The 12,345-nt window shown below is 41.1% G+C and overlaps 1 protein-coding gene across 2 annotated transcripts in view; it reads right to left on the bottom strand.

Annotated features, from left to right (window-relative positions):
* Positions 1 to 12,345, bottom strand: part of ALS2 (alsin Rho guanine nucleotide exchange factor ALS2) — a 2,167,716-nt gene that overhangs the window by 702,609 nt on the left and 1,452,762 nt on the right. The gene's annotated exons all lie outside the window — the stretch shown is intronic.

Raw genomic sequence — 12,345 nt, 5'->3', positions numbered from 1 at the left:
TTTGATTAAACCTTTGAGAATTAACTTGTTTTTGTCGTCTGCTAGAGTGCGATTGCTAAAACTAGAACAAATATCACAAGACGCATTTATATGGTCCACTCCCAAACAGTAAACAAATCGAGCGTGACCGTCCAAGTTGGGCATCTTATGCCCACACTTGTCACACTGTTTAAACCCCAACTTAACTTTGTCTGACATAGTACTGGCAACAAAGGGTTATCCTAAAGGAAACAACAACAAGGGAAAGAAAAGGAGAGAATACCAACGATGGTATTTAAAAATACCACAAGTGGTAAAGGAGGACCTATCAATGGCAGGAGAGAGGGACAGTACCAATGACGGTAGAGATTAAACTACCAAAGGTAAAGGGTAGGAAATAGAAACAGGTTATAGGCGATAGGGAGAAAAGGCTAAACTGACTAAAAAACAGCAAAATTTTAAGAGAAACTACACAAAAAAAACACAAATTTCCACTTAGCTTTGAGAGAGAGAGAGGCTAGGCACATCTGACGAGGAAGCAGCAAACGATATCTGGAGAGACTATGAGAGGGGCAGTATGGGTAGGTCTTAGCTGAGAGTTTTTGGCTGGCATGAGCTTGGAAACGGCCATGTCAGTTCCGAGGACAGAACCAAATTCCTATTAGTAAGGAATGAATAAAGATTTCCAACATCAGATTAATCCCTTTTCTGCGTTGGGACAGGTGCCCAATTCTGTCCCTTTGGGGATGAGAGAAATGTGTGATAGATTTGAAATGCTGCTGCAAAAGGAAACTAAAGTACATTTTGGGCTTAAAAAGATATGTGGAGTTGAATGTTACACCTTGAGGTCTTCAGTTTATAAAGAGCCCTAGTGAACCTTTTGAAGTGCAGTATGATTCTGATAAAGTATTTATAGAATGTTGGGTTGCAGCAGCCCACAGATGTGTTATGGATTGGCTTGCTATTGTGCTTGAACGTGACCAACTTAAACAACAAAATCTTAAGCAAGAACTGCAGTCCTTATCTTTAGCGATTTCCAGTTCTCTGAATTCCACTAGTGTGAATTACTTGATGGAGAATGCAAATATGAAGTTAAATTCATTAGAAAAAGATTTAGTGGAAAATAAAAAAAAAAATGAAAACTTTTAAGGAACATCAGAGATTATGAAAATGGGTGGGCCTTTCTGTCTTCATCTAAACAGCAGCGTGGGAAGGGACGACGTAACAGGGGAGGTTTTAAAAAAAACTCTTTCAGTTTCTTTTGCTTCCTCAGAAGAAACAGACCATAATGGTGGCCTAGAAAGCAACGACCATGATTATCTGGCTATGCCAGCAGCTGAACAACCAGAGGAACATGAACGCCAGTTTTGGAGAGAAGGGGAGAATGACAGGGAGCAATTTAATTGGAAAAGAAACCGAAATGGCTTCTACACCAATGGTAATGGGTTTGGACAATTTTCAACAACGGCACCATGGCATTTTAACAACAAAAGAGGCAGGTGGCAATGACTTTGTTAATATTAACTGGAATACGGTTGTAAATCTCTCTGGATGTATTTTGTCAGATGAACAATTTGCTGTTTTGAATTTGGGGCTGAAATATGTCCCTGCTGTGCTACCTAGGAAACATTTTAAATCAGGAAATTTTCCAATTTGTTCGTAAGTTGCACCTTAAGGTTTTTCTTGCTAATGGTGATGTTAAGTTACCATGTGCTGATGTTTCTATGGAAGAAAGATTTCATTCTTGTTTTTCAGATTTGAATATGTCTATGGAACATGTGGAAAATAATGCTTACTGTTCTATTGACACTTATGCTGTGCCTATGAAAAGCAGATATATCCCCCCATTCTAATGAAAAAAGTATACATTTTAATTCAGTGTTAAAATTTGCCATGAATGAAATGTGATAGGTTGTTATATAATAAGAACAATATTTGTTATAATTTGAAACTAAGAGAGTGGAAAGCTCTAAAAGAACTGCAAGAAAGAAGGGGTTTAATTATAAAGCCATCGGATAAGGGAAATAAAATAGAAATGCATTTTCATGCATTTTCATCAGTATCACAAAATGTGCTTGGAGCATTTACAGAATAAAGATGTATATGAAAATAGTGACATGAAAAGTTATAAACAAGCTATAAATAGAAGTTATGTCCTTACCATAACGTTCCATGTGGAGTGTTCATCTCGCCTTTGTTCTTACACCTGGGTTCGGAGCTGATCCTCGGCTCCGTGTCGGCCGCTTGCAAGCTCTGCATCGAGAAGAAGCTCGAGACAACCTAATACCCACAATCCCCCTCTGCCTTTACCTCAGATCTAGTTTGCAAGCAAACCAGTAGTCAGAGAGAGAACACACTCATGCCAAAAATTTACATAGAAGCAAGAACACTTATATCTATATATATATATATATATATATATATATATATATACACACACATGTACATCATATATACAACATCTGCGAATGCAGAAGCAGAATAACCCAGACCAGGCACCAAACTGAACGTTCTTCCTGAGGGTGGGAGGGTGGGAATGTAAGAACAAAGGCGAGATGAACACTCCACATGGAACGTTATGGTAAGGACATAACTTCTATATGTGAGAGTGTTCGATCTCGCCGTTTGTTCTTACACCTGGGTAGCGTCCCTAGCTCCATGTTCCTGAGGAACTCACGGAAGGACGTTCTTGAGCACAGTGGAACCAAAGGTTGCCCTGTCCCTAGAAACCCTGTCTACTTTGTAATGAGAGATGAATGTATGTGGTTTAGACCAAGTAGCAGCTGCACAAATAGTGTCTAATGGTAGGCGAGCTGCATGAGCCCGGGATGTAGACACTGATCTTGTAGAATGTCCTTTGGGTTTGACAGATAGAGATTGATTAGAAGAATCATAAACATAGATAATACAATCAGTTAACCATTTGGAAAGAGTTCGTTTAGTAACCGCTACACCTTTCTTGCTATCAGCAAAGGCTACAAAAAGTTGATCAGATTTCCTGTGATCCTTTGTTCTATCCAAGTAAAATCTAAGTTGTCTATGGACATCCAACTTGTGTAACATATACTCCAATTTATTGGAGTGATTCTTGAAAAAGGTGGGTAATTCAATGGATTGATTAATGTTATTAATAGAGCAAACTTTGGGGAGAAAGGATGGATTAGTGCGAAGAGATACTCTGTCAGAGTGAAAGATCAAATAAGGGTGTTTAATGGAAAGAGCCTGAAGCTCAGATACTCGCCTAGCGGATGTAATGGCTACTAAGAAGAGGGTCTTCCACGACAAATACTTCAATGGACAAGAGGAGGCTGGTTCAAAAGGGGGTAACATCAATTTAGATAATAAAAGGTTTAGATTCCAAGGCGATGTAGGAGATCTAACTGGTGGTCTAATATGGAAAGACCCTTTTAAGAAGGCCTTACAAAGTCTGTGGGCCATAATAGGAGCCCCACATTCTTCCACATGAAAGTTGGAGATGGCAGCCAATTGCACTCTTAAAGTGGCAGGAGAAGCTCCTTGGTGGAACAATTCTGTTAAAAACTCCAAGATTTTGTTTAAAGGAGCTATGACAGGGTCCAATTGCTGTGTATTTGCCCAAAATACAAAACGCTTCCATTTACTAGTGTAGGTCTTTGTAGTGGAAGCTTTATGAGAAGCCACTAGTATATTCTGAACTGCAGGAGAAAGAAGATCAGACCTGGCTAAGTAGGGAAGCGGAGCAGCCAAGCTGCTAGATGGAGAGACAGGAGTGAGGGGTGGGGAGCCCCTGACGAGTGAGTCAGTAGATCTGGCTCTGGGTCCAGGATCCAGGGTCCCCGAATGCGGTGTGCCAGAAGAAAGGGGAACCAAATTTGACGAGGCCAGAATGGGGCAATGAGGATCATCGTCCTTTGCAGGTTGTTGGCTTTCTGCAAAAACTTCGCAATCAGGGGAAAAGGAGGAAAAGCATACAGGAGACCCGGGGGCCAATCGTGAACTAGCGCGTCCCTGGGGACTTCCCCTGGAGGGGGTAATAGGGCAAAGTAGCTCCTGCATTTGGCGTTCATTGGAGACGCAAACAGATCGCAGGAAGGCTGGCCCCACTTGCGAAAAATCTTCTTCACAACTGACTGTTTTAGGGACCACTCGTGCGGCAACAGGATTGCTCTGCTCAGCCTGTCGGCTATGACGTTGGATGACCCCGGGATGTGCGTTGCTATCAGAAAGCGACCCGTGGACTCCGCCCATTGCCAGATTCTCATGGCCTCTCTGCATAGCTGATAGGACTTGGTTCCCATTGTTTGTTTATGTACCAGACTACAGACATGTTGTCCGTCTGAACTGCAATAGTCCCTAGAGGAAGAAGGGGAGCAAAGTGTTGCAACGCTAGAAACACTGCCCTCAACTCCAGAACATTGATGTGCAGATTGTACTCTAAATTGGTCCATTCGCCTTGGACTGTCTGTCCCTGAAAGATGCCCCCCCACCCTATCAGGGAAGCGTCCGTGGTCACCGTAGCTGTCGGTGCGGGTAGCACAAATGGTCTTCCGCTGGAAAGGTTGCAAGTCCGAAGCCACCAGGCTAGGTGAGATTTGCATGTATTTGTGATCAGAATTTCGTGGGTCAGAGGTAGCTGTTGGAACGACCATTGAGCAAACAGTAGCCATTGTAGAACTCTCATGTGCAGTCTTCCCAATGGTATCGCAATGAGAGAAGCTGCCATGAGACCCAAAACCTTTAGTACCAGTTTTGCTGGGGATTTTCTGGATGACAGAAGAAGAGATATGTGGCTTTGTAGTGAAGCTATCCTTTCTGGAGGAAGCCTTAGAATTAACTGATGCGTATCCAATTCCGCTCCTATGAATAAGATACGCTGTGATGGCTGTAGTAAAGATTTTTCGAAATTTACGGAAATTCCGAGGTGAACACATAATTGTAGGGTGTAATCCCTGGCCTGTATCAGTCGACGCTGGGTGGTGGCAGAAAGGAGCCAGTCGTCCAGATACGGAAACACCTGGAATCCTAGGCATCTCCGGTGAGACGCTACCACTGCCATGCATTTGGTGAAAACCCTGGGGGCTGAGGTCAGACCAAAGGGCAGGGCTCGAAACTGAAAGTGACTGGCTCCCAGCCGGAAGCGCAAATGATCTCTGGACACCCTGGCCATTTTGATGTGGTAGTATGCATCCTTCAGATCTATTGAGCACATCCAGTCGTCCTTCTGTAAGAATGGAAGGATCGATTGAAGCGTGACCATTTGGAACTTTTCTTTCTTGACGAAGGTATTGAGGTTGCTTAGGTTCAGAATCGGCCTCCAGTCCCCTGTCTTCTTTGGAACTAAAAAGAACCTTGAGTAAGTTCCGAATCCTCTTTGGTCCGCTGGGACTGGTTGGATGACTCTTTTTTCTAGCAGCTTTGAAATTTCTATAGCTGCTGGTTCTCGCAGATGGGGCACATCTGGGAGTCTTCTCTTTGGAATGGGGGTGGATAGGAATGGTATTCTGTAACCTCTGGTAACAACGCTTTTTACCCAGTTGTCTGTAGTAATGTTTTGCCAGGCCTGAGGGTATAAAGCTAAGCGACCCACGACTGCCTCCAGAGCAGGACAGTCGGGCCTCCTCTCAGGAGTGCTGGAAAGGTTTTCCAGGGGGGGGTATCCCTGTCACCTTGATTTTGCGGACCCCCTCTGCCGCCAGGGCGGCGTCTTCCACCTCTGTCTCCTCCTCTGCCTCTAGAGGGGGCATCACCCTGTGTGCCTGGGAAAGAACCTTGGGGTTTTCGAAACCACATTTTCCCACCCCGTTGCCCTTTGGGGTACGGTCTGGATGGGGTGGAAAAACGGACTCCGACAGCAGACAGAGTCTTTCCCTCCTGCTCACACCGGGTAAGGGTCTCCTTTACTTTGGGGCCAAAGAGAGTGGCACCGTCAAATGGGGCGTTAGTAAAGGAAGACTTGAAGGCTTCCGCAAATGAACATAAGCGCATCTAGGATTGTCTACGAAGAGCAATCGCTGAAGCTGCTGCCCTACTCGAACCTTCGGCTGCGTATGAGACCAGCCTCATGGACGAGTTTACAATGGATGTAAGGGTATTGAGTTGTGCTGTAACTTTCTCCGAGACAGCAGCATCTGTAGTACCCTGGAGGGTATCTCCCAACTCTTTGATTAGATCCCTCTGTAGTCGTGTGAAGTGGGTCAAATAGTTCAGGGATCGCATAGAAAAAGCCGCTGAACTAAAAATGCGCTTCCCGTACCTGTCCATGGTCCTAGAATCTTTGTTAGGGGGATGGACAGATGAGGAAGATTCCGACATCTCCTTTTTCATGGCCGCTGCCACCACCATAGCGTCCACTGGAACTCCTTTTGTCAGGTAAGCTTTGTCCTGGGGTGCTGTAATATACTTATTAGGCTTTCTAGGGACTGGCTCCACCGTGTCAGGAGCCTCCCACGCCCTTCGAGCAATCAACTCCATTAACTCATCGAAGGGCGGAGTGACCCAGGAGGAGGAAGGGCGAGCACCAAATGCCTTCAGCAAGACTGACTCATCCTCAGAAGGGGGGAGGGACTGCCAATCACCTCTCTGCTTTAGGATCTCCAAGATGTCAGAAAAGGAGACATCTTCTGAAGGTGACTTTGGGGACCCTTCTGACTCATCCAAGTCCGTATCGGATGTCAAAGATTCTTGTGGAGAATCTAAGTGTCTCCTCTTACACAATCTTTTCCTAGGGACTTCTTCGGGGGGAGCATCCGAAGAAGCCTCCGAGGAAGAGGGGGCACCCTCCAGGGGTGGCTGAGACACAGGTGCTCGACGCTTGGCTGTAGCCGTGGGTGCAGAGGAGGATAACGGACCTTTATGGGGAGGAGAAGCTGTTTCTGCTGATGTGGTTGTCTGGGTAGACAACACCTTCCTCATGAGATCGAAGGCCCCCGGGTCCCGAGTCGAGGTATCTCCCGGTTCCGAAGAAATGGGAAGAATCCCCGAAACAGGCACCGAAGGCATCGACCCCGAGGACGGAACCGAGTCGATCCAAGCCGAGGCCCCGAGAGGGAGCATCGGAACTGAAATATCGGTCCGACTCTCGGTCCCGGAACCCAGGATGGATCTTCGGCTCCGAGACTCCGGTACCGGATCCGACGGAGTCGAGGTGAACGGAGCCGACCGAGAAAAGGACGGTTCTGGCACCGAGGGCTCCACAATCAGCAGCTCAGCTTCTTCCGGCTCCGAAGATTGGACAGGTCTCGGAGGAGGAAGAGATGGAGACAGTGGAAGGCCTTCAAGTCTCGACACCAATTGAGAGGAGACCGAGATGAGTTTGGATAAGGCCGTATTCTCCATTAACTTCTGCACCACGCGGTCTACATCAGTATCAGAGAGGGGTTTGGAAGAACGGGTCGAAGGAATCGAAGAAGGAGCTGACCTCAACAGTGTCGGGGGAGGGAGCTCCGTCACCGGTTCCAAGACTCGAGGCTCGGAAACTGACAACAGTTGAACACTCGGCCCCGAAGTCTGTGGAACCGGTGATCTAACTTTAACTGAAGAGCTCGGAGCCGATGACCTGGGCTCCGACGTCTTCGATTCCTTCGAGGATTTGGATGCCTGGTCCGAAGCATCCAGAGCCTCTTGAAAAGTAGGTTTTAACAAACCCTTATCCATGAGTTTCCTGCGCCTATCTGTCATGACCCTCCCACTGAAAGAATGACAAATAGAGTAGTCTTCTTGCAGATGGAGAGGGCCAAGACAGTAGACGCAGGAACTATGATTGTCAGCAACTGACATCTTTTGCCCACATTGGCAACGCTTGAACCCAGATTTAGCCTTTTCAGACATCTTAAACTTAATATGGGTAGAAAGTGAGAAGTCAAGTCCAGTAGTAAAGTCAAATCCGGTGAAATTGTCGAATCCAGTAAAAGGAAAAATGTCAATCCAGTAGTCAATCCTGTAAGGGGTGGTAGGCCCCGAGGGAAACTCTTATAAGTTTAAAATAACTTAAACGGAACCGAGAATTCCTCAACCGTACCACACACACACACTTTGTCACTAAACAAACTTTTTAGAATAAAATTATCCTGAAATAACAAGAAAAAAATCTTAATCTTAGCTTTAGGTGCTCGAGCTCGACCCAGTGATGCAAACGCTGCAGCGGCAAACTAGATCTGTGGTAAAGGCAGAGGGGGATTGTGGGTATTAGGTTGTCTCAAGCTTCTTCTCGATGCAGAGCTTGCAAGCGGCCGACACGGAGCCGAGGATCGGCTCCGAACCCAGGTGTAAGAACAAACGGCGAGATCGAACACTCTCACATCTAAGTTTCAAGAACCATTACAAAAAGGTGTGAGGCAAGGGTATTTTACAGATGATGCGGGAGATTGTATTTAAACCTTCAGATAAAGGGAATAGGCTTGTTGTAATGCATTATTCACAGTTTTTGGCTATGTGTGAGGAACATCTGAGTGATAGCAGTATTTATGAAGAGACTGATATATTTGTATACAGTAATGCTATGTCGGATTATGTTGAATTACTTAGGAAAGGTCAAAGACTGGGGTATTTTTCTGAAATGGATATCAATAAGAAATTTAATATTGAAGGCTGTAGGATGGCTTTATTTTACTGCCTTCCTAAGATACATAAAAGCCTAACACAACCCCAGGGGAGACCTATTGTTTCAGGTTGTAATTATTTTTTACATAATATAGGTCTTTTTTACATAGTTATCTACTACCTACAGTGAAAACTTTACCTTCTTATGTTTGTGATGTTTTTGATTTTTTAGATAAGGTAAAAAACGTTGAGTGGAATGATCAAATGTATTGGGTTACACTGGATGTAAACAGCCTTTATACGAATATCAGACATGAATTTGGGACTGAGGCTCAAATTCATTTTAGGTAATAGTCCGGTTACTGAATACATAGTAGAACCTATACATTTCTGCTTAACACATAATGTTTTTGAGTTTAACAATTTATATAGACAAAAACAAGGGAGTGCCATGGGGGCAGATTCTGCCCCCGTGTATGTCAATTTTGCTATGGGCCTTTTTGAGACTGAATATTTATATAGGAATATTTTTTTTCGTAGATATGTTATTAGACATTATAGGTTTATAGATGCCTTGATATTTTTGGTGCAAGAGGGCCAGGCTTTAGTTGAGAACTTCATTTCTGAGTTACATAGGAACAGACTTCTTTTGGAATTTGATGGTCTCAAAATAGGGACTAGTATTTCTTTCCTGGATGCTACACTGAATATCATGGATGGTAAAAATTTGGATACATCAGTTAATAGAACGTTTGAAGAAGGGTACATGGATAGAGTTGTCACTCCCCCCATACACTGGAGGCATTACCCTTTAGTGAAATACTTAGGATTTCTACACTATGCAATAATGCGCATGCTTTTGCAAAATAATTAGACAAAACTGTTGAGATGTTTAAGCGAAGGGGATACAATGAGTTGGTTGATAAAAGTTGTAAAAAAATTTTTTGAAAGCAATTGCAGAAGAACAAGGGATAGTATCCATAAGATATCTACTATATCTCTTAAAAATAGGACGAGGGAACAATTTAATACTTTGTATTTCGTTACTACATACAGTTGTTTTAGTATTGAAATGATGAGATTGGTGAGACATTATTGGGAATATTTCAATTCTCTTGGTAATGTGTCAGTTTGGCTGAAAGAAAAATTAGGGTTTTCTTTTAGAAGAGGAAAGAATATTCAGAATTTTATAGTGAGGAGTAAATTTACTATGCCCTCTATGTATTTAGAACATAGAGTATTATCTAGTGGGACCTCCACATGTGGTAAATGTAAGGCTTGTAAGTTTGTAGTGAGGGTTTTTCCACAAATTAATAATATATTTTTTTTAATACATGGGATAATTTCACTTGTAATTCTGAGGGTGTTATTTACGCCCTCAGATGTCCCTGTAACCAATTTTATATTGGTGAAACAAAAAGGGCATTTAAAGTTAGATTAATGGAACATGCTAGAGACACTGTTAATAATAAAGCAGAAAGTTCTGTGACTATGCATTTTAAAAAAGTTCATCAGGGTAGTAATAAGGGGTTAAAAGGTACAGTGCTGGAAAAAGTGAATGTTTCTTATTTTGATGCTAATAATCTTAAAAAACAGTTATTGTTTAAAGAGGCTACTTATATTTTAAAGTTTGACACTTTATACCTTCATGGGTTAAATGAAGAAATGAATTGGAGAGTATTAATTTAATTATTTTATTGTTTTATTGTATTAGTTTGAAAAAAATCTTTTTAAGTGGATAATTAATCAATTATTCAATTATTGTTTGTTAGTATATAATGTATGTGTTTCTATGGTTCTTTACTCCTTGAAGGCTATGGCTCAGAGAAAGAGAATTTGCTACAATTAAACTTGTGGATCACCCTTGGGTTGTATTTTGTTATTTTACAGATGATGAAGTATTCAAAAAATTTAATAGTGAAAGTTGTGTTCTAGCCACATTTTTTGTTTGCCTAAACTGCACAAAGATATGAATAATCCACCAGGACGTCCTATTATTTTAACTTGCAAATATTTCTTACATGAAGTTGGGCTTTTGTTACATAATATTTTTTTATCGTATGTCTTGAAAATTCCATCCTATATTAAGGATAGTTTTGATTTTTTGGATACGATTTCTCATGTTAAGTGGAATAAAAATATCTATTGGATAACGTTGGATGTTTACATACATCAATCCAATATAAAGATGGACTTCATGCTATAATGTATTTTGGGGGGATTGAACCTTAAATTATTTGGTTGATTTGACTTATTTTTTTGTTTAAGTAATAATTTTTTACATACAATAATGACATTTTTAGGCAAAATCAGGGAACAGCCATGGGGGCACCATTTGCACCCATGAATGCAAACTTATTCATGGCTTATTTTGAATTAGTATTGTTTGTATAAATTTAATTTTGATAAGAATTATGTAAAATATTATTTTGGTTTTATAAATGATTTAATTTTTATATATGAAGGGAGTAAGACTGAAGTTTTACAGTTTGTTGCTGATTTACAACAAAATACATTCAATTTGTCTTTTGAAGTCTACAGTATGGAACTTAGGTCTCTTATTTAAATTTGACACTTAAGGGTTTGGATAATGGCAAAATTTATACTGGGGTACATACGAAATTCTTAGATGGAAGCCAGTACCTGGATGCTAGTAGCTGTCATCCCTCCATGTTCTATCATCTTTGCCATAAGGTGAATTTTTAAGATTATTTAGAATATGTAATGTTGAAAGAAATTTGTTGGAAGAAATATATAATACTTCCATTATATTTTATAATAGAGGTTATAGTAGGAAAGCAATAGAAGGAGCTAAGCAAAAACTTTTTGTGTTAAAATCAAAAAACAATGTTAGTGATAGGTTGGGGGTCAATGGAAGGTAGAGAGAATGGTGGAAACAATAATGAATAGATGTATTTTGTTAGACCATATAACATGTAAAATGAAAAAGTTAGTAGTATTGTAAGATATTATTGGAATTTTCTCCACAAAGATGGGAAGTCGGGTTGGGAGGGTGGCCTAATGGTTAAGGTGTTTGCCTTACAAACACAAGGTACAGGGTTCGAGTCTCACAAGGGATAATTGGCTAGGCTTAAAATGGCTCGCAAGGGCAGTTAGCCTACTACTAATCTATGAACCTATGAATCTATAAAATTTTGAATAAGCACCTTATGATGTCATACAAATGGGGAAGAAGTTTAAAGGACATGCTTGTTCGTGGAAATTTTGTCTTACCAAAAAGCAACTTGTATTTGCCCAACATCTATGGGCACTTATAAATGCAACAGTTGTTCTATTTGCAAATATATAATATGATTCTTTGAATATATGAATAAAATCAAATATGTACCAAGGGGACATTTTTCATGTAACAGGAAGGGGGTTATTTATATCTTAAGATGCCTGTGTAGTATTCTTTTATACTGGTGAAACAAAAAAGTTTTAAAATGAGGTTAACGGAACATATCAGGGAGATAAAAATCAAAAGGAAGACAAGATTTTGGCATGTCATTTCAGAAATGTACATGGCAGTGATTTTTCTATGCATCAAGGTTATATTTTAGAGCAAGAATTTGTTGAAAATGATGATGAAATTCGTTTGAAAGAAAAACCGTTATACAAAGAGTCTTTATTCTTAAATATAATACTCTGGTCCCTATGGGAAAGAATGGAGAGAGGTTAATTGGAAGCATTTTATTTAATTGTATGATTGTATTACTGATTGATTGAGTTTGTGTCTTTTGTACAAAAGGTAGCACATATTTAAGTCCAAAAGCGAAAAACAGTCAGAGGCAACCAATGGACTTCCAATAATCCAGTCTTGTTACTGAAAATATTTAATAAGTCTTT

The sequence above is a fragment of the Protopterus annectens genome, chromosome 6.part0 (assembly GCF_019279795.1).
Source record: "Protopterus annectens isolate FY-2018-M chromosome 6.part0, PAN1.0, whole genome shotgun sequence".
In the NCBI taxonomy this organism is placed as follows: Eukaryota; Metazoa; Chordata; order Ceratodontiformes; family Protopteridae; genus Protopterus; species Protopterus annectens.
This window is presented reverse-complemented; position numbering and strand designations above follow the sequence as displayed.